The sequence below is a fragment of the Pleurodeles waltl genome, chromosome 1_1, assembly GCF_031143425.1.
Source record: "Pleurodeles waltl isolate 20211129_DDA chromosome 1_1, aPleWal1.hap1.20221129, whole genome shotgun sequence".
Taxonomy (NCBI): Eukaryota; Metazoa; Chordata; class Amphibia; order Caudata; family Salamandridae; genus Pleurodeles; species Pleurodeles waltl.
The window spans coordinates 13390079-13412908 of NC_090436.1; the positions used below are offsets into that span (position 1 = coordinate 13390079).

Below are 22830 nucleotides of genomic sequence, written 5' to 3' on the forward strand. Positions count from 1 at the left end.
GTGGAACAATCTTCCCACTCACCTGCATCAGACCAAAGACCTCCTTACCCTTCAGGAGACTTCTCAAGACCTGGCTGTTCGAGCAGTAGCAGCACCTCCCACCACCCTCCCACTATTCCCCACCCTCTCCTCAGCACCTTGAAACCCTCACGGGTGAGTAGTGTACTTTACAAATCCCTCGACTGATTGACTGTATGCAGCAAGAGGGCGTACGCTGATGTGGTGTCAGCTCCCATCGTCCCAACCTGTGGCTTCAGCTACTGTTGGAAAATGCATAAACTGGCACTTGTCACATGCTTTCCAGCACAGCAGACCTGACTCCAGTGCTATCATCCAAAAACAATATTTTATTTCAAATTCCTTATTAAAGTATCAAAAGAAACAGTAAGAAGTGTTCCTTATTTTTTTTTAGTGCCGGCCCTCTTTGTCGCCAACACCCTCAGCATCCAGGATGGAAGGGGAGCAGTGTCCTGGCTGCAGAAGAAACATCATACGAGGCAGAGTGAACACAGCCCACGACAGGCGACATCCCTGAATCAGAGCTTAGGGAAAGAGGTGGTTATACAGCAGGAGGAACGCTCAACATTCATCTGCTGCATGTTATGCATGTGAGGACATAGTGAGTAATAAAACGAACTACAATTCCAAGAACATCTTGCTGAACGAAGCCTGGCAGGGCAGAAGTTGTCTAGAGTTACTGTTGACAAGAAGGAGTTGATCCTGTGACACAGGAAATGGAGCCTATATTTGTTGATACAGAATATTGCTATTAAAAAGTAAAAAGTCAAGAAAATAGCTAAGAGAGGGCAGAGTCCAGAGTTTTGGTGAACTGTAGACATAAACAAAAATTACAACCAAAGAAAAAGGAGTGAGACTGCTGTAAGGAGAGAGGCACAGGAGAAAGAAACAGTGCAGGAGAAAGACTTGACAAAGAAAAGCTCTAAAGTGCTGTCCAGAGGGGGAAACACTTACATTCCCATTTACATTTAAATTCTCAAAGTCAAAAGGCTGTTTCCAAAGTGAGTGGGACATTCTGGATAGTGGGCTAATCACCCAACCCTCAAGGTCAATGAACCAATCCTGCGGATGGAGGCTGAGGTTGGGAGGATGCCCAACAGAGGCCAAGACACTGACCAAGAGGAGCGGTGTAACCAAGGCGGGGGATCTGAGGACAGGTCCAGTTAGCAGACGACAGGTTCAGGGCGCAAGTAAAGTTCATGGGATTGAACAACTCTTCTCCCGGGTGGAGGATACTTCAAGAAGAAGTCTCAGCCCTCGAGGAAAATCAATTTACCGAACCAGTTTACTCAAATGTTCTTTGTAATGCCACAGCTGACTCACAGTCTGGAAAAGAAGCAAACGACAGTGACAGTTAGTGCTGACATTCAAAACAATTATAGGTGTAGTATAGATCGTTGTCAGATACTTGCAAAAGCTGGGGGGGTGGTATGTGTGTGTGAGAGAGAAAGTGTGTGTCTGTGTAGATCTGTGTGCACTGTGTGAGTAAACGGTGTATGTGTGAGTGTGTGTGTGTGTGTGTGTGTGTGTGTGTGGATCCTTGTGTTTGACGTATGCGTGAGGGTGTGGTGCATGTGTGGGGTGAAGATCTGTATGAGGTGAGTGTATGTGAGTGTGTGTGTCTGTGTGTAAGAGTGAGGGGAAGTGTGTGTGTGTGTGTGTGACACTGTGTGTGAGGGAATTTGGTGTTTCTGTGTGGAGATCCTTGTGTTTGGTGTGTCAGTGTGGTGGTGTGTGAGGTGAGTGTGTGCAAATTAGTTGTTTCTGTGTGGAGGTCCTTGTGTTTGGTTTGTGTGGTGAGTGTGTGATGTGAGTGTGTGGTGGTGGTGTATGATGTGAGTGTGTGGTGGTGTGTGAGGTGAGTGTGGGGTGTGTATTGCAGATGTGGCATTTGCACTTCTTATATATACATGGCACAGAGGTCTCATCTGTTCTTTTACTGTTAATAATAAATACAATGGTTAATAATAAAATAATTTAATAATATGACTTTAATGAGACAGCAAAATATCTTAAAATTGTAAACTAGTATGGTACTGCCCCTTTGATTTTGTCACATTTAGTGGAGAACGGTTGGGAGGCCGGTTCCAAAAGCACAATTTTTAAACGACCCCTTGGAAAACTTTCTCCACACAAAGTTGAAAAAGGCTGAGCAAAGCAGATCACATCAGGAGGTATATATGGCATGATCTCATTCTGTCTATTTTGAAGAAACTGTTTACATTTGTTCCAGATAAAAAATATATACCTGCCCAGAGCACATTCATAAGTTCTAAATATTTGAGAAACACTGCTTGGGAACTGAAGCACAATTCAAAGCAGATTCACAGGACACCCGATTAGTTTAATTTACTTTCCTGATGGTCATTAACAGACTGAACAAATGACTTAAAAAAGAAACGCCACAAGGCAGGCCAGACCCTGGGGACTTGCTTCACATGGGGTCCTCATTCGCACCCAAAAGAGGGAGGTTTGAAAAAAGGGCCAATTTCCCCCTTAGAAGTATTATGCTATTCAAAACCAGTCGTTACATACAACAATGCCCTAACGGGGAAAGATCGACAAATTATTTATCCATCATAAGGCAACATAGGTGAAAGCAAAAAAACTATTTATTCATATAAATATATATATTCATTTATTTACTCATACATAAATATCAATTTAATATGTTCATCCTATATGGACAACCCACCTACTAAAACAACACACCGAAGGACAGATAGTGTGAGAAAAAGTGCTCGTGATAGATAAAAAGAAGAATAATACATATTCCAGTGAATCAAAAACCTATATAAAAAAACATTAAAACCAGTCGGTTGGTTCTTTTTTGTTTGCTGCATTAACTCCATTCCAAATCCTCAGAGAGTCTAAATCAATTCCTTCAATCCTCCAAAGATCCTATGCAGAGACCAATCCAGACTATGATATATCAATCGACGTTTCGACCCCTCTATATCTTGGGCCAAATCCCAGGACTAGTACGATGGGAGTCCCTTAAATATATCCTCAAATTTCTTCACTTCCTTTACTTGTCTATTTATGAGGAGATCACATCTGATTTTAAATTATCATTCCTCCTCATATACCAGGCCACCAATCAAATCCAATACACCCTTCATTCATGTGTGAGCCTTCAGAAGACTGAGCGTTCGCAGAGCAAAAAGGTAATGCTGCTCTCAAATTACCCTCTGGGTGCACGAATATCAAGACAGAAAAATTACACTGCAGCACAGCCTGAGACCCACAGCTGAGTAACTGAGGAGTGAGCCGGGAGAGCCGTCGTAGCCTTGTGGTGTGTGTATTATGCCCACACCCTTATGTCTTGCGAGTGAGCTGTGGCAGCTTCGTGGTGTTTGTATTATGACCCCTCTCTTATGTCCTGCGAGTGAACTGTGGCAGCTTCGTGATTTTTATACTATGCCCCATCCTTATGTCCAGCGAGGTGAGCCGTGGCAGCCTCGTGGTGTTTCTATTATGCCCCCGCCCTTATGTCCAGTGGGGTGCCGTGGAGGCTTTGTAGTGTTTATATTATGCCCCCACCCTCATGTCCAGCGGGGTCAGCCATGGCACCTTTGCAGTGTTTGTATTATGCCCCTACCCCCATGTCCAGTGGGGTCGGCTGTAGCAGCTTCGTGGTGTTTGTATTATGCCCCCACCCTTATGTCCAGCGGGGTCAGCAGTGGCAGCTTTGTGATGTTTATATTATGTCCCCACCCTTATGTCTAGCGGGGTGAGGCGTGGCAGCCTTGTGGTGTTTGTATTATGACCCCACCCCCATGTCCAGCGGGGTGAGCCGTGGCAGGCTCGTGGTGTTTGTATTATGCCCCCACCCCCATGTCCAGCGGGGTGAGCCGTGGCAGCCTTGTGGTGTTTGTATTATGCCCCCACCCCCATGTCCAGCTGTGTCAGCTTTGTGATGTTTATATTATGTCCCCACCCTTAATCTAGCGAGGTCAGCCGTGGCAGCCTTGTGGTGTTTGTATTATGCCCCCACCCCCATGTCCAGCGGGGTGAGCTGTGGCAGTCTTGTGGTGTTTGTATTATGCCCCCACCCTTAAGTCTAGCGAGGTCAGCCGTGGCAGCATTGTGGGGTTTGTATTATGCCCCCACCCCCGTGTCCAGCGGGGTGAGCCAAGGCAGCCTTGTGGTGTATTATGCCCCCATCCCCATGTCCAGCGGGGTGAGCCGTGGCAGCTTTGTGGTGTTTGTATTAGGCCTCCACCCCCATGTCCAGCGGGGTGAGCCGTGGCAGCTTTGTAGTGGTAGTATTATGCCCCCACCCCCATGTCCAGCGGGGTGAGCCATGGCAGCCTTGTGGTGTTTGTATTATGCCACCACCCCCATGTCCAGCGGGGTGAGCCGTGGCAGCTTCGTGGTGTTTGTATTAGGCCTCCACCCCCATGTCCAGTGGGGTGAGCCGTGGCAGCTTTGTAGTGTTTGTATTATGCCCCCACCCCCATGTCCAGTGAGGTGAGCCGTGGCAGCCTCGTGGTGTTTGTATTATGCCCCCACCCCCATGTCCAGCGGGGTCGGCTGTGGCAGCTTTGTAGTGTTTGTATTATTCTTATTCGGTTTGGGGTTGCACATGTGCCAGTTCAGAGGGGGCTTAGCCCGGCAGTACCTGGTGGACTGTTCTACTGGAAAGGGACCAAGCGTGATATGCATTTGGCTTGTCTCTGCCTGGAGTGGAATAGTGAGCAAAAGAAGATGGACTTGGAAGTGCCCCAAGAGACTTCCAGTGGCTGAGAACTTTTTTCAAGCATTCTACATTCATGGTTGGGGGTATGTTCTAAATATTTTACTGTGCCACTATTCAATGACTGTGGACGTCACCTGCCACTTCACTCATAAGGCGGGAAAACATTTAATGACAACCATTCGGATGCTTCAATGTCGTGGCCTCACCATCAAGTCCAAAGCAGAAGACCTAGATGAAGACTCTCCTTGCCGACACAAAACATGCAGGGTGGGCCTTCAAAACAGGAGGTCTTTACCCGGAAGGACAGCAGGGTTGCAACACCCAACCACATGAGAGGAGGAAAAGAACCACAGTAGATGTCCTCATGGGCAGGATCTCCCATTCCATAGGAGTCCAACGTAGGACGAGGAGGCCCAGGCCCATGCCAAATGTTCACGATATCTGACATGTCCCTCCTGTGCCCACACTGAACACCCTTGCCCTTCCCCCACCATGTCTCTGCCCAAGACAGTCATCAAACAGCAGGAAACAAGGAAGGCCAATCTGAAAATGCCCACCTTTCTAAGACAGCACAATTGAATAATGTATTCATCTGAAGAAAATTATAAATTAATTAAACATCAGTAGAAGAAAGAAAGAAAATAAAAGAAAAACCAGGAGAACATACGTGGACAGCAAAGAGTCTCACTGAAAATGCAAAGAGGTCCTGCTCACCCGCTGAGGGTTGGAGAGTATCTCAAAGTCCTAATGCTGCCATCTGAGTCGTGGAAGGTGACCGTTTCATTAACCGTGAATTGACATCTCTTCTGAATGGGGAGCCAGTGCAGCTTCTTGAGGTGGGAGGTGCTGTGGCTCGTTCGGGAAGGTCAAGGATGAGCCTGGCTGCTGAATTCTGTGTGGTCTGTAGTCTCTTCAGGAGGTGCATGGTGATTTCTACTTTGAGTGTGTTGCCGTAGTCCATCCGGCTGGTGACTAGAGCTTGAGTGACGGTTCGTCTGGTGTCGAGGGTAAGCCATTTGAAGATCTTGCAGAGCATTTAAAGGGTTAGGAAGCAGACAGAAGAGACGTCGTTGATCTGGTTCTTAATGGTGAGCTTGCTGTCCAGTATGATGCCAAGGTTGGGAGCGTGGTCTGCCGGAGTGGGTACTGGTCCTAGTTCAGTAGGCCACCAGGAGTTGTTTCACGGGGAGGTGTTGTTCCTGAAGACCAGCTCTTCCATTTTGTCAGTGTTGAGTTTTAGGCAGTTGTTTTTTTATTCAGTTGGTGATGCATGTCATGCGCCTGTGGAAGTTGGCCTTCTTGGTGGCGGGGTCTTCAAATACTGAGAATGAGGTGGGTGTCTTCTGCATAAGATATGATGGTCCTTCCCTGGGTTCTGCTGATGTTGGCCAAGTGGGCCACGTATCTGATGAGAAAGGCAAAGATTTGCTTTTGCAATTAGGTGATGCCTAAACAAGGGATTCCATCTCAGCCAAAAATACCTTATGGGAGTTGGCACAGTTTGAGGCACGAAGATCCGAGTCCATGATTAGTCAGAGACTTCTGTTTGTGAAGTACGGTAACCAAGGATCAGCATCAAATAAGACGTGTTTCCAGTCAAAAACTGGACCTCTGAAGGCACCTCTGGCACATCTCTGACTAGATTACAAAAACAGATTATTCAGTCAAACTGTTTGCATTTTTGTTACCCATGAATACCATCAACCTACGCTCATGAACTCAATCAAGGAATCTGCACGTCCTGTTAGTGGGAATTTGTGATGTGATTGATACTATAACTATGTGTAGTAGGGTACATTAGGTCAACGGTGCACACTTTCCATCAGAACCAAGAATGCACGTGACCATTTCTTCTGCATTGTAGGATATTCACGGATAGTCAAACACCAGGCTACAGTAGCAAGCAAATCTCTTACCACCCAGTACTCAGCATAAGGGCAGAGAGGAATTCTACCAATCAATTGTAGTAACAAACTGTAATGAGACATTAGGCAAAAAGATTCTTGGGTGCAGCCTGACCCAGACCAGAATGAGTACATGTCAGTCATGACAGTAATATCTGGTAAAGGTATGTACACACTTCCAAGTGGCTGCTCTACAAGGTTCCCCTAATGGAATATTTCACAACTAGGCCGTAGTAGCTGATTACCCTTTGATGAACAGGCCTTGGGCCAGAGGGAGAGGTTTGTTTTCTACTTTGTAACAAGAAAATGCCAGCCAAATTCTCTGTTTTTAAGTCACTAAGCCTGTATGTACAGGCCAAAGGTCACACACATCTGGTAAAATTTCCCAATAGATTTGGATTTCTCCAGATAGAAGTGCAACACTCAAACATCCAAATTATGTAAGAGATATTGAGCTGGAGAACACGCTTTTCTGAAAAAATACTGGGAGCTTTACAGATTGATTTATGTGAAAATGTAAAGCCACCTTTGGCAAGAAGGCAGGATGTGTTCTCGGACACCCTACTGAGTGGAAGTTTGCACAGGGTTCCTCTGCAGTTAAGGCCTATATCAAAGCCTTCAGTCAGAGGCAATAGCTATAAAAAGGCTGTGTTACAGGATAGGTGCTGCAATCAAGCCTTGATAAAGGGCACAAGAGGAGGACCCATTAGTTCAGCTAACACTGAATTTAGCTCCAGAGGAAGATAACACTTCCTCACTGGAGAGTACACTTCCCTTAACTTTCAAAGAAGTCACTAACCACTGGAAGTCTGAAAAAAGGTGGCTGTTGAAGGCCTCTCCTATACGCAGTTACTGCTGGAGGGCGGACCCTAAATATAGGGAAATTACTCCTTAGACTGGGCCAGATGGATCAAATACAACAGAATAAAACCTTTTTGGCATAAGTTTGGATTGTGCTATTTTGTTGACACCACAGGCAAAACCTTTTTCCACTTAAATGCATAAGAGTACCTACATGCGCGCCTCTTAACCCCCTTTAAAATGTCCATCCAGGGCTCAGCGGGTAAATCATGAAGAAGTGTACGATGAAGTGGGGGGCGTGGCCAAGCAGCCAAGATGAAACACGCTTGAGAACGTGGCTCCGGAGGGGCCTACTATTAATCCTTGAAAATAGCCCACTCTCGGGGACCATCGACTTGTAGAGTCGGTACCCGGAGGCACCAGGGGTCCAGAGGAACGAGGGGGAGTCTGATCCCGGAGCGTGGGGGCCCCCGCTGGAACCGGGGCCACCGGGCTTGCGGCCGTGACCGAGACCGGGGACTCGCGTAGTGACACAGTCCCGCCGGCGGCTTCGGCGCTTGCCAGAGGACCACATTGCAGGGCGGACTCGTCCCGACTTAGCCGAGAACACGCTGCAGTGCATTGGATAAAGCTCCCGTGTGCGCTGGGAGCGCGGTCCGCCGTCGGTGACGGTGCGGGCCCGGCACCCATAACGAGGAAGTAACATCGGGGAGTGAGGAACGAGGCGTGGAGCAGACTTCCAGGGGACTTGTAGAGGACGTTGAAGGGCGTTCCCCACCCCGGCAGAAAATACGCGACAGCACATTGGACAAAGCGCCCGCGTGCACTGAGGGCGCGACGGAATGTGCGATCCACCGGCGGTGTCGGTGCCGGCCCGGCGCCTACAACGAGGAAGTAACCCTGGGGAACAAGGATCGAGGAGGCCTGGGAATGGTTTGAAGCTCATAGAGGCCAGTCAGCCCAGAGCGCAAAAGTTAACGTAAGAGAGACTGGAAAGCGCAAAGTCCTAGGAAGGCAGAGGAACAGGGACCGCTCACGAGGGTTGCCAACGCAGACACAGAAGGAACTTGGAAAGCGAGCAGCCCTTGAGAGGGTGGTGTCCATGGGCAGAGAGGAATCCCCCCCGGGAGGCTCCGGGGTAGACCCAGATGGGACTGCAGGGTCCTCCATAGGGTGCTCAGAGTCCTCGCTGCAGGCTCCGAAGGTGACCCCCCCAGACATCAGACGAACTTGTGTAACGGATGTGATACCACGACCCTGGGGCAAAGTGAATTGTATGTACACGTGGCCCCTCCGGACCATGCCCCCCCACACGAGTTCTCGTCCAACCAATCAGACTGGCGAGAATTTCAGATACTCTGTTGAACATGATGCACTATTGCACAGTTTATTGGGCAACCTTCTGTTTGCGAGGCGCCCTGGTGTTAGGGAGTTGGGTTTTACAGTTACAACTTTTGCAGGTGCGATGGGCAGGGTGGAGAGAAATACTTATGTACACATTCCGAAACACAGGGAGACTGTATCCAGGGCAGGGGTGGGCAATCTGGAATGCTGATAAGACAACCCTATGGCGGAATATAATATACTAACATGGAATGTACGTGGTATGGGGTCCCCATCCAAACGTCACAGAATACTGTCCTTTTTTAAAAGAAGGGGTGTGCAGGTGGCAATGCTACAGGAGACCCACTTAACCGCAGGAGAGGTGGAGAGATTGAGGCGTAGATGGAGAGGACAGGTGTTTGCCACTGGCTATTCAGCGTATGCGAGGGACGCCTTGATTTGGATACGAGCGGGGGTTCCCTTTGAAGTCATATCTAAGGACATAGACCACGAGGGTAGGTTTGTGATAGCGGAGGGGAGGCTTCATGGAACTGCAATTGTCCTGGGCAGTGTCTACGCCCCCAACCAAGATCAGGTCCCCTTTATAACGCAACTGTCGAGTCATCTCACACGCCAACAAACCAGGGGTATCTTAATCGGAGGAGACTTTAACGGAATATTAGACGTGAACTTAGACCGATCCTCTCCACCGGTCACAGGGGCAGCGACACAGAGTGGCAAAAAAATTGAGAGAATGGATGAATGGTGGGGCCTAGTGGATGTATGGCGGGTCCAAAACCCCACTGAGAGGGACTATTCATTCTATTCGGGACTTCACCAAGTACATACCAGAATAGATAGGGTGGTGTGTACAACAGATATCGCGCAGGGAATGACCCGCGCAGAATACCTTGCTCGCACATTATCGGACCATAACCCCCTACTGGTTACTTGGAAAGCGACAATGGATAGGCTTCCTGTCCCGACATGGAGACTGACCCCCGGCTCGTTAGAGGACCAAGCATACAGAGAATCCCTTCGCCTACACCTTTCAGACCATGTTAAAACCAATAAGGGATCAGCCTCTTCAAGATCCTTGGAATGGGAGGCCCTCAAGGTGACAACTAGAGGTTTTTGCCTAGGTCAAACAGTTGGAGTGAGACGCACTCTAGAACGTGAACTGAATAGTTTAGAGAGGATAATACACAAAGTGGAATGAGGTGGGGAGTACGGGGATGTAGCACAGGAAAGATATGTCCAGGCACGGAAGTCATATGCCCAGGTGGAAGAGCAGCTTCGCTGTCACAGCCTCCGGGAATATCTGGCATCACTCCAGGCTGAGGAGGGCCGATCAGGTAGAATGCTGGCGTGGTTAGTGAGGGCTGAAGGGGACAGTAGACCCATCACAAGTGTCTATGATAAAGGGGGGAAACGTCAGTGTATGCCGGGACCCATAAATGACGCCTTCAAAGAGTACTACTCCCATCTCTACGGGGCCCCGGGAGAGCTTAGAGCAGATGACCTAGACGATTTTTTGCGCCCACTCCCTCTGACCACGCTAGGAGGCCCGCTGACGGTAGACGAGGTACAGGAGGCTATTGCACAGCTGGCCTCCGGTAAGACCCCAGGGACAGATGGACTTCCAATGGACTTTTACAAAAAGTATACTGCACTGTTAGCCCCCCAGTTGGTGGAGATGTACACGGAGGCATTGCAACGCGGAATGCTACCGGACTCACTTAGGGAGGCACTGGTGGTCCCTCTGCCCAAAACGAAGTCGAGAGAGGCCTCAGTAATGGACTTTCGACCCCTCTCGATGTTAAATAATGATTTTAAAATCCTTAGTAAAGCCTTAGCCAATAGACTCCTACGCCACATCACCGAGTTAGTGCATACTGATCAAAATGGCTTTGTCCCGAAACGCAGCACCTCTTTGAACTTGAGGCGTTTGTTCGCCATCTTGCACATGCCCGAAGAAGAAAGGCCCGGGGAGGGAGTGCTGCTTGCAGTAGATTGAGAAAGCTTTTGACTCGGTCAGTTGGGACTATTTGAGAACAGTGATGCGGCAGATGGGAATGGGAGAAGGCTGGATAAAATGGGTGGATTTACTGTATATGTCACCGTTGGCGAGGGTGAGAACAGGCAGAACGATATCAGATACTTACCCTATATACCGGGGGGCGCAACAGGGGTGCCCGCTATCGCCGCTTCTATTTGCTCTGGCCATAGAGCCACTGGCGGTTGCAATGCGTAGCAAGGGCACTGGCAAGGGAGTAAAATGGGGTCAATCAGAACATATCATTTCACTATATGCTGATGATATACCCATATACCTCAATGATGGAGAGTCGGGCCTACCTTGGGCCTTGCAGACGCTGGACCATTTCGGTGCACTCTCAGGCCTCTGCCTCAACAGGAGCAAGACATTCATTTTTCCCCTAACACAAAACTTATGGGCGACCCTCCTCCTGCCCTGGGGACATGGTTTGGGCTCCATGCACTTTTAAGTATTTGGGTATACAGGTATACCATGAGAATGGGGATCTGAGAGATGGAAACATTGGACGGGCACTCCTCTCCCTGAGAGCCTCAGTAGGTTTTTGGCACTCTTTAAAACTATCCATCATGGCCAGAATGTCTTTATCTAAAATGATCATGCTTCCCCGCCTCCTCTATTATTTTGCCAACCTACCATTATCGATTCCCTCAGCGTGGTTTCGGAAGTTTAATACCCTACTTAGGGAGCTTATCTGGGATGATGGCCGCAGACGTACAGCACTCCCGACCCTGTGTAGACCAATTTTAGCAGGAAACCTGGGGGTTCCAGATTTTGAGGCCTACTACCTGTCATGCCAACTGCAATGGGTCGCCAGTTGGTTCGCTGGAAAGGGATGCCTGGACAGATGGATTACAGTGGGAGATAGAGGCACGGACCGAGTCATAGTGCAATTGATTAATAAGGTGACACGCCAAATGGACAGTCTGATGACGAAAGTAGCCATTCTTTGCTGGAAGAGGTGTGCAAGGCAAGTGGGGGTGGGATCCCCTTATTCTCCGGCCTTGCCACTGACCGCCCTAATACTAGATCAAGGGGAGGTGGGCTTGATGGGTACAGGGCTCGGGATTTGGAAAAGGGAGGGAGTAGAGACGGTAGGTGACTTATTCCGGGACGGGGTGTTGAGGCCCTTTACTGATCTAGTGAATGACAGAGGAATCCATTCGGGACAATTCCTTATGTACCAAAAGTTAACACATAATCTGCGGGAACACTGGGAAACAGTGAATGCAGAGCCTGCCACCCATCATATATTACACCTCATCCTAACATTGGGGGATGATGCACACCGCATCACAAGACTGTATCAAGCCCAACAGGAAGGAGCCCTTGACCCAATGCAATCCTTACGGGAGAGGTGGGAGAGAGCCTTGGAAAATGAAATAACAGACTCTGAGTGGAGTAGAGTACTAGCGTACCCAAAGGAAGTAGTGAGAAACACAAGACTGAGATATGCTCAATATAATTACACGCACAGGACGTACCTCACCCCACACCGCCTATCCTTAATGTACAGGGGGTCCCCAGGGCATGCCCCAGGTGCAGTGATGTGAACACAGACTTCGACCACATGGTGTGTAGCTGCCCAGACCTGCGTCAGGGCTGGGGCAGTGTGTTGACGGACCTCTCTAGACTGCTTGAAAGGGATTTAGCCCTATCTCCCAGTGTGTGCCTATTGGGTCTTGGAACCAGACTCCCACGTGGGAAGGTGAGGGGTCGTTTTCTGAACCTTGCTCTGGTTTTATACCGGAGACTGATCAGCTTGGGGTGGAAATCCCCCAGATGCCCATCACTGACGGAATGGAGACGGGAAGTAGAGAAGTGGGCCAGAGCAGAACTGCAGATACTGAAGAGAGAGGAGGAGCGTGGACTCCGCCAGACCCCTATCGCTCCAGAATGGGAGGAGATACTGACAAAGTGGGAAGGGATGCTGAGGGGTATGGACACAACCACAGAGGGACTGACATAAAGATTAAAATATAGGCTCAAGATAGAGATCGGCAGTGACACAACTCCTGGGGTAGGGAAGGAGAAATCCAGGGTTCAGAACCTAGAAGACACTAGAAGGGAAACGAAGACAGACATGGAATTCACGGCTAAGGGCACAGAAATGACCGAGTGGTGTTAGAGGGGACTGGCATTATTTGAGGGAGTTACCGTCTTGGGATTAAAATAGGGATGGATAACATGAAAAGTGCCAACCCTGCTCCAGGGTAAGAGAGAGGAGGTTGACTTCAGAAAATGGAACCACCTGCCCATACAAGTTCCATCGCACCATTAATCTGTTTAACTTTAGTTAAAGACTGTTCTAGATGTATAACAATCAGATCGATGGCATAGCTCTCAGGTGGTGCACAGGCAAATGTGCTAGGCTGCAGAATTAGACAAAAAGCAATTCAAATTGATGTAAAAGTAAAAGAAAGTACATGATATTTGACCAAAAATATGTAACACCCTGAGCTGCATGTGTAATCTCAACTACCACGCCAAATCATTCTGTATTTGTATAACAGCAAATTGTTAATAAAAATATTTAAACAAAAAAAAAAAAAAAAGTGTACGATGAAGTGGAATTTCACCTGTTTGAGGACCTGCCTAGTGATGGTGAAGAACCTTTCTTCATGAATTCGCTTCAGAGGAGGATGATCTTTTGGTGGACTGTAAGGTGAACGCGGAGGAAGTTGAGGCGCTTCAACTGGTCTATGCTCTCTTGATGATGGAAGCCTTTTTTGTGTGGGAGACATTTATGTCTTCCTGGAAACTATAACCTTTGGACTTGCTAAAGGACTTAGACTGAGAAAGAGGTTGGAGTGAATCTGCTGGTGGAATTCAAAGGACAGAATCTTCAACACAGCAGAGCTCATGGATGAAGTGGAGGGATGTAAACTCTTCTTAGCAGAGACTTCTTTCACTGAACAACATCCTAGCAATTGTCGCCGACACACTGATCTACACAACGTCAACAATGCTCCATCGTTCTTAACATTGAATGGCGTGACACAGGAGGCCTCAAAGCCAAATAGTGGTTTTGAGGTTGAGTAAAGCAAGAGTGAGAATGCTTCAACATCCCCTGGATGGCAGGGTTATTTCACCATTCACACTTCATTCCTTCTGGCAGATCAGTGACTTCCCCATACCAACACTGGCACTTTCAATGGTGAGGGCAAGCATGGAAGTCTGGTGTGGCTCGAATGGTGGTGCGTCTTCCCTTCCTCATTCCTCAACCGTCTGTGCTTCAATCCATCTCTGGGACAGTCCTTGGAGTCAGGGCAGCATCTTAGTGAAGACCGATGCTTTCATGGAGGCTGGATCCTTCGCCAGCATGCCCATCTCTTTCTCTCTTAGCCTGATGCCCTCAATATCTAGCATGGAGCCTGTGTTGGTACATTTTGTAGGAGAATCCACCTTCTTTTATGGAATGAGCGGCAGGAAGGCACGCCACCTGATGAAGGTAAGATGCCCCTTTCTTCCTACGACAAGAAGGGCACATGAAAAGAAGGCGTCATCCTGACCGTACAGCTTTGGCTAAAAAAGACAGATGAAGCCTGATGTTGTTCAACAGTCACAGGACACATTGAAGGAAGATGAAGGATGAATTTCTACAGCAAACCAAAATGGTCTGAAAAACACCCACAGTGCTCCAAGGCCCCACTCTCAGAAGCAGCAAAAAAGAGTTGATTCTTCAGGGAACTGCCTGTCCAGGGCATCAAGGGATTGGAAACTTCACAACATCTTAAAGGCACAGGCTGCCTTCTTATTCTCCCTTAGCTCTGGTAATGTTAATTCTTCCAGGCCTCCGTTTTCCATTAATTGTTCATATTTATGCATCAGTTTCAGGCCAGCTGCAGTGATAAGAGTTTGTAAAAGGGGTACAATTGGATTTGTTTAAAGTAACAGGATTAAGGGGGTCATTCTGACCCCGGCGGTCATGGACCGCCGGGGCCAGGGTCGGCGGGAGCACCGCCAACAGGCTGGCGGTGCCCCGCAGGGCATTCTGACCGCGGCGGTTCGGCTGCGGTCAGAAGAGGAAAACCGGCAGTCTCCCGCCAGTCTCCCGCCGGTTTTCCGCTGCCCTTCTGAATCCTCCATGGCGGCGCAGCTCGCTGCGCCGCCATGGGGATTCAGACACCCCATACCGCCATCCTGTTCCTGGCGGTTCGCCCGCCAGGAACAGGATGGCGGTATGGGGTGTCATGGGGCCCCTGGGGGCCCCTGCAGTGCCCATGCCAATGGCATGGGCACTGCAGGGGCCCCCGTAAGAGGGCCCCACAAAGAATTTCACTGTCTGCATTGCAGACAGTGAAATTCGCGCCGGGTGCCACTGCACCCGTCGCACCTTCCCACTCCGCCGGCTCCATTCGGAGCCGGCGTCCTTGTGGGAAGGGTGTTTCCCACTGGGCTGGCGGGCGGCCTTTTGGCGGTCGCCCGCCAGCCCAGTGGGAAACCCAGAATGACCGCCGCGGTCTTTTGACCGCGGTACGGTCTTCTGGCGGTTCCCGCTTGGCGGGCGGCTCCGGCCGCCCGCCAAGCTGAGAATCACCCCCTAAATCTGGCTTGTCATAGGCTCTGGAAGGTGCTGCACATCTTTAAGCTGATGTTTGCACCTGGTTTGCAATGCAGTTATACGGTTTAAGTGTTCCAAGAGCCCAACACTCAGTGGGGAATTAGGTTTAAGGTTTAGGACTATAAATGTTTGCACACCGCAGAAGCAAGGAGTGACAGTCGGAGGCAGTGTTAGCCTTAGACGCAATGAGTGCCGGAGTGGCAATGGCACTGGTTAGAAAGTGACGCAGACCGTTTGGTTGGCTGTTTTAAAGGTGGCAGGATAAGCACGAACAACAGTATTCGTAACATAGGCAACTGGGCAACAAGCAGCATTCAGTGACTGATCAGCAGCACAGACTGCTTAGCTTACTCTGGTGGTTGCAGGTGGTGGGCACCACATTATCTTCTTGGAAAACAAAATATATCAGTCATCAAGGGACTTTGAGCAAGACAGAAAGGCAGAAAAGGGGTGAGGCAATATCAGTGTTCCTCAGTTCACACGATAATTTAAATGACGGTCAGTTGGATGAGCATGGCAAATGGTGACAGTATGTTGAAGAACAAAAAAGACATTTTATAAAACATAAATTCAGTTTAAGTTAGTTACCGGTTCATCTGTCAATTGGTAGGAATTCCACAGAAACATTGTGAATGCCGGGAAGGTGTCTGGCAGGAATTCACCCTGGAAACAAGGAAGAAAGTGTAAAAAGCTTTGATCCCTTCTGCCATTTCAAGTTTTCAATTGTTGTGACACAGTTAACAAAAATGCACTCATGATAGAAGCCAGTTGTCATTAAACACCAGGAGCCAGAGAGCCTAATGAACCCATTGGGAGCTAAAGGGAAGGTATGTCTTAAACAGGCATTTGCAATGCAGAAGGTCTTGCATTTGCTTGAGTTAGAGCTATTGGCATTGTAAATTCATAACTAAACTTTTCTTGCCACATAATTGGGTCAACCCTGCCTCGTGATTTCTTCTTTTCCTGCCGCATAATTCTAGAGGCCCTGCATATAATTAAAGCACTTCCATTTACCTTTTTTCTCTATCTGCAGCCAAAAATGAATATATTGCCATTTAGCTTCCTAATTTAAATCTGCTAATTCCAATAGAATACCACTTTCACCACCCCATCATCAGAGTGTCTGGCTGGCTAACGCAATTCCCCCAAAAAAGACACAAGACAGCCACAGAGGAGAAAAAAACTAGAAGGGTCGCCCAACATGGCAAGAGTGTTTAAACAGTCACAGTGTAATAAGGATGTTAAGATGGCCTGAGTTATGATCATAATTGCAATAAGGAGAGATTAATGAAACATATACAATTATCATATAAACCTTTATCAGAAAAAAAGTTTGGGATTATGTTGTAATGCTGTAAACAGCCCCTAAAGGGCATCATAACAAAAATATCATTTGTAAGAAACATGGTCATGTAACCATATTGTTAGCCCCTAGAGGGCATAACCCCAGGAAAAAACAAACAGGAGAAAGTAACGCAGTGTAACCATATACTTAGCCCCTAGAGGGAGTTTTTAGGGCTAGCAGGCCTACCGCGATATTACAAAAAGGCATTTAAAACAAAACTTCTCTCAGCTATAAAACAAAGGTTGTAGCCATGTGAAAGCTTAAAGGACACTGAATGGTGGGAGGGGTTATTTAGAGTCCCCAGTAACCTGGTGTGGGGACCCAGAGATGAGGTATACAGAATGAGCGTTTTGAAGGTGGTTCCACTGTCCTAGGACCAACAAAGGCTGAGTTATGAGCAAAAATGTTTTGTAAAAGTAATGCCCTGCAAAGCACTATGGGGCGTATTTTCGTGCCTCAAATATTGTACTATGTTGGCTGCAATGCTCAGAACAGCCCCTAGAGGACACCCAGGGGCGTGGAATTTAATAAAATATCTACTTGTCCATGGGACAGGTTACTTCTTAAATCTACTAGTCTTGTAAAAAAATCTACTTGTCCCTTTGGTGCTATGTAGTGCGGTGACAAATTCAAAGACGTGGGTGCACTTTGTGACTTTCTTTCAAATTTGGTTCCCTAATTAGGTCTGGCGTTGACAAAGACATTTTGTTTTTATTAAACTTCTATTTCTCTCTCTATCGGCTAGCTTTACTGTGAGTGATCGCATTCTGCTCTTCCACAAGGAGCACATTGGCACACAAAGTAGTTTTGTTCAGTGGCAGGAACTACTGTGGCAATCACCGGAATACCAAAACTGGAGGGGCCCCCTGCAAAGAGCATGGCGGTCCCCCCTCCAGACTCACTCAGGACAGGTGCTGTGTTGAGGGGGCTCCCCGGAGGTGGGGGGCTGCGGGCCCTTTGACACACAACTGGTGGGGATGTGTGCTTTTTGAAACCAAAATCATTTTTCCTTTTGACAGTGATTGTTACAATGGTTAGGGCTTGGCAGCTCCAACAACAATAAAGGGTTACAAAAGCCATGTCAAAACAAGACACGCAGTGACAAAACCAAAATACTCACAACAAATGTCAGATCGGTTGGCTTTGCCAGTGCTTGTTTATTTTCACGCTTCCCATAATCTTGTTGAAAATGGTTACAATGATTTTCCATTAGGAATATTTTTTTAAATACTAGCCTGCATCAACACATTTTACTAAATCACGCTTCAAAGAAATAGCACTGACAATTTAATTGTAGCGTGGCGTTTTTTTTCTACTTGCATTTGCAAAGAATCATCACTCTTGCTTACAAGCTTCTGCAAACATTTGCTTCTAATCAGAGAGCATCCTGGAAGCATTATACTTAGCCTCATATTGTAAAACTTTTCAAACGTGTGTGTACCCGTTTTACTTCCCCCAGGCAGGAAGCCACTCAGGTGTTAGCCCAAAAGGGACCTTCAAAGGCAAAGACTCCTTTGAAGGGCAAATGGGGTACAGTTGGGAAAAGGGCCACTCTGTTGTTTAGGCTGGCACCACAGACAGAGAAGGTGAAGCCAGTTGTCAAACTGGTTTTCCAGGGAAGTGAAGCCCCCTTAGTAGCCACCCCTCCGGGTTGGGCTAGGGAGCTCTGAATGCTAAGAGAAAGTTTCTGCCATCTTGAGAGGGAACAGAATAGAGCATCCTCGGATAGCTAGATGCCACGCTTCCCAGAAAGTTCTCATCACGAGGGAGGGAACCTGATAGTCCATTGGCTACCAACCACATCTTACCCCGACAGCATTTGCTGAGCATAAATAAGGCATCCCTGGCTGCCAGATCTCAACTGGACTGAAACGAGGACTGAAAAAGAAACGCCCTGCTGCACCGCGGAACCAGCAAAGAGGCTGCACCAGTGTGGGCAGCACCTGCTGAACCTGGAGGCTAGCAGAGGAGAGGGACTGTGCCTGCTGTAGGCTGCTTGAGAGGAAGTTGTCTCCAGAACCCAGCCAAGAGACTCCAGGGGTTAGTTAGCTGACCTCTCGTTCATAGCACAGGAAAGCAACAGCTGAAAAGCCTGCTGGGACAAGGTGGCAGCCCAGAAACTTTACCTTGCAGCCGACCGTCGCCGTGCAGCACCAGGGACCAGGACCCAATGCACAAAGCTCCACCTGAATCTGCTGAATACAGGAATGTTGTCAAATTGTGGCTGGGACCTCTACAGGACGATTTATTGACCCAGGAAGGATTGGTGTGTGACCACGATATGGGGTGACTGATAGTCCAGTGGCGACCTGCTCCGAGAGGACCTCAAGGGGTGTCCACTCTGTTACCAGGGCCACCTCACCCCCTTCGTGACTGAGTAGTTGCTGCAAGTCCACTGTCTACTGCATCGCATCCACAGCATCCTTGGTGCATGTTCAGCATCCTCTATCCCTTGCATGAGGACCACTTCCAAACGAAAGCTGTGTAAAGGATAAAACTGCCTGCTGAGGTAACATTTTTTGAGGGCCCGGTTGGACCCCCTTACTCGCTCCCTACTGGATTTGGTCAACTAAAGTGACTCTAAATGGCAGCATTACACTTAGCTTTAACTTTTTAGTGAAAAAGTTTGTAACTGTCAAATTAGTTGAATTTGACAATGCTTGTTCATGGTTGGGTGAAATAGCTTGATTTACAATAGTTTGTAAACTCTATACCTCCAAAACCCTCCAGTGGATCTTTTTCATTGTGGTGTGTATGTAAAAATCCATAAAAATACAGTCTATTTTTTATAAATTAGTGTTTGCTTTCTTTGGTGTCTTGTCGATTTCTTCACCTGTTTTGGTACTGTTTAAATGCTATACACATCTTCCTTTGCGTGAGCCTTGCTATTCGGAGCCACAGGTACCCGGGGTTGAGCTGGAGGTTTGACAAATGAAACCTAAGAGTCCTAAGGGGTTGGTAAGTGCATTAAACGGTGAGGTTGCACAACCAGACCATATAACACACCACATTCCCTCACAGATGGGAAGTATGGATTTTATTCTATTGGTATCTGATTGCTGAACATATTATAAACTTCTTTACTCCGGATGGCACAGTGTATCTACTAATAAAGAGTAAAAATGCGAAAACAAAAGCCCCTTGAACAAAAATAAACGATAAGGAGCATGGCAAAACAAGGAAAATGAAAAGAATGACTGTCCCAGTTTGTGTTGTTGACCAAACCAAGGTCATGCTAAAAGTTAATGTGATGGGAAAGGATTCATCACTTGGTGTGGAATTGACCCGAGTTGGAAAAGCATCCTTTTTGTGATTTATTGTAAGCCGGTTCAATAGTTTTTGAGAAAGTAAGGTTCAAACAGTAAGTATATTTCAGACTCCAGAGGATACACTGACCCGACTGATCAAAAGATGAGATCTGATTAGCTGCCAAAACATCAACAAGGGTGTAGTAGCAGCAATTTTAGAACTCGCGAGTAAAGACAATTCCCCTGTCCTGAAAAAAAAGTGTTACATACCCGAGCGATAGCCACCGATTGATAATAATTCCAGCATTCCATTCATCACCTTGTTGTTTTTGTATTTTCTGCCCTAGGGGCGCCGGGTATGCCCAGACGTGGGTCCCGAACTCACTGTTCCACTAGAACCAAAAGCGGCCCAGGGTTTCTTGTGTTCCAGTTCAGGAAGGACCTGGCCTGGCTGTTGCCACGAGCAGCAGGGTCAAGACTGATTTGCATATGGCTGGGTCCAAACTTAGGTGGCATAGTGGGCATTAATGATGGATTGGAATGAGGTCCGAGTGATTGCCAGTGGCTGGGATTAATTGAAGAATTCCATCCATCATCATCATTGTTTTTGCATCTGATGTCCCAGTGCCGGCCAGGAGTGCTTTAAAAATAATAGGCTCTCCTGGGCCATGTATTCAAAGACCCAGGAGACTTACTCCATGCCAGCTTTTAAAAATGTTTTGGGAGCTGTTGGGCTACCGTGCCAGCATCCATCCTGGGTGCGGTAGGAGCTGGCAATCTTTTTTTTTTAAACGAGTAACCCAGTCTCACCAACGACACCCACAACCCTTTGTGCATTTGCGGCCGCGGGGAGGCCCATGGTCCCCTGCTGTCCCACCGGCTCCTCATCCAGCCCCCATCCAGGGAACTAGCCTGCTCCCACCCTGGAGCAGCTTTCATTTTTCTCCTGCCAGGTGAATGCAATCTAGTGTTTGCTACGGCCCGGCTGGGAGCAGCTTTTCTTTCTGTTCCAGTCAAGTGGGAGCAAACTACAGTGTCCCAGGGATGGGGTCACTGGGGCCATATTATGGCTCAAGGAGCAGGGCCCCCCCATCCCAAACAAATAACCAATGCAATGACCCACAGGCCCTGGCGCACCCCAGGGTTATTTTATTTTAAAAAGGGCAGGAACTCACTTTTTTATTACTTTACCACAGATCCTCTGCTTTCTGGGTAAAGGTCTAGCTTTCTGACAAATTTGATGTGATTCCATTCATCTGTGTTTTCTGTATCACTGTTCAATTTTCCTATAGAAAATTCAATGGGGAAAATGCGTTTTGGTATCCCCCTTTTTCCTTGCCCATACTTGACAGATTACCCCAGAACTTTCTGAGAAGGAACTGAGATGCATAAGAATTTTTTTGGAACATTTCGCTATGGAAACGGGGTCCTACCTATAACCATCCAGCAGTGACTGGAGAGCCCACTCTTTCATGAGTAGACTAGCTATAACAAGAAAGAGGGGACCGCAAGGCCCACAGCATTAGAGACCCAGAGAACAGGCTGGGTGTCTAGAGACTCAGAGAACAGGCAGGGTCTCTAGAGACCCAGAGAACAGGCAGGAGCTCTAGGGACCCAGAGAACAGGCAGGGTGTCTAGAGACCCAGAGAACAGGCTGGGTCTCTAGAGACCCAGAGAACAGGCTGGGTCTCTAGAGACCCAGAGAACAGGCTGGAGCTCTAGAGACCCAGAGAACAGGCAGGGGCTCTAGAGACCCAGAGAACAGGCAGGGGCTCTAGAGACCCAGAGAAAAGGCAGGGGCTCTAGGGACCCAGAGAACAGGCTGGGTGTCTAGAGACCCAGAGAACAGGCTGGAGCTCTAGAGACCCAGAGAACAGGCAGAGGCTCTAGAGACCCAGAGAACAGGCAGGGGCTCTAGAGACCCAGAGAAAAGGCAGGGTCTCTAGAGACCCAGAGAACAGGCAGGAGCTCTAGGGATCCAGAGAACAGGCAGGGTGTCTAGAGACCCAGAGAACAGGCTGGGTCTCTAGAGACCCAGAGAACAGGCTGGGTGTCTAGAGACCCAGAGAACAGGCTGGAGCTCTAGAGACCCAGAGAACAGGCAGGGGCTCTAGAGACCCAGAGAACAGGCAGGGGCTCTAGAGACCCAGAGAACAGGCAGGGCACCTTACGCAAATGACTGACTTCGATTCAGCAACACATGGAATACGCCGCCTCCATACAACTGAACGCGTACTCAGTAAAGGCATTTGTGAGGGGAATACACATAGACCTATAAAAGAGAGGAAATGAGAAGATGAGATGCTATATCAAGAATTAAGGGTACTAGAACAGTCACTCTAAACACGTATCAAACAGGGGAAGTACCCAAGACGAACAGGCTGAAACGCCGTTTGACAACAATCAAAACTAGTAGAAGGGAAAAAAAACACAGCAGAAGTATTACAAGAAAAATAATAAAACAGAGATTACTGGACCTACAACTTAAGGGGAGGTATACAACAGCATAGTACAGAAGTCAGCCATCCACAAGAAGCGCTCATAAAAGACGAAAAGTGTGAAAAAGAGTGTTTTCAGGGACCTTTACCAGTATTTTTTCTCCGCAAGAGAGGAGGGTGAGACAGCAGGGAAAGAATATCTACAGTTTCTTCAGTTCTCACAGGATCAAAGAGAACAACTCCTAGAAAGACCTATAGATGCAAAGAAAAACTGGAAGCGACCAGATCACTGAACTATGGGAAGTCCCCAGGATCTGATGGACACACAGCAACCTGTGACGTATCCTTAGAAGAGGCAGAAATTGTCATGACAGACCTCTAACCCAAGAATCAGGAACTGCACCATGGAGGAAGAAGGCTGACATGACAGT

General features: G+C 48.0%; 1 protein-coding gene across 4 annotated transcripts in view; it reads right to left on the bottom strand.

Moving 5' to 3' along the window:
- Positions 1–327: 327 nt before the first annotated feature.
- The window catches only part of LOC138253400 (nucleophosmin-like), a 214614-nt gene continuing 192111 nt past the window's right edge, over positions 328–22830 (bottom strand). For all 4 annotated transcript variants that reach the window (XM_069205804.1, XM_069205801.1, XM_069205799.1 and 1 more), the window contains 2 exons: positions 15957–16031; positions 328–1344 (listed from right to left, as the gene is read on the bottom strand). The gene's annotated coding sequence lies outside the window, so the exon portion shown is untranslated. The remainder of the gene's footprint in view (positions 1345–15956; positions 16032–22830) is intronic.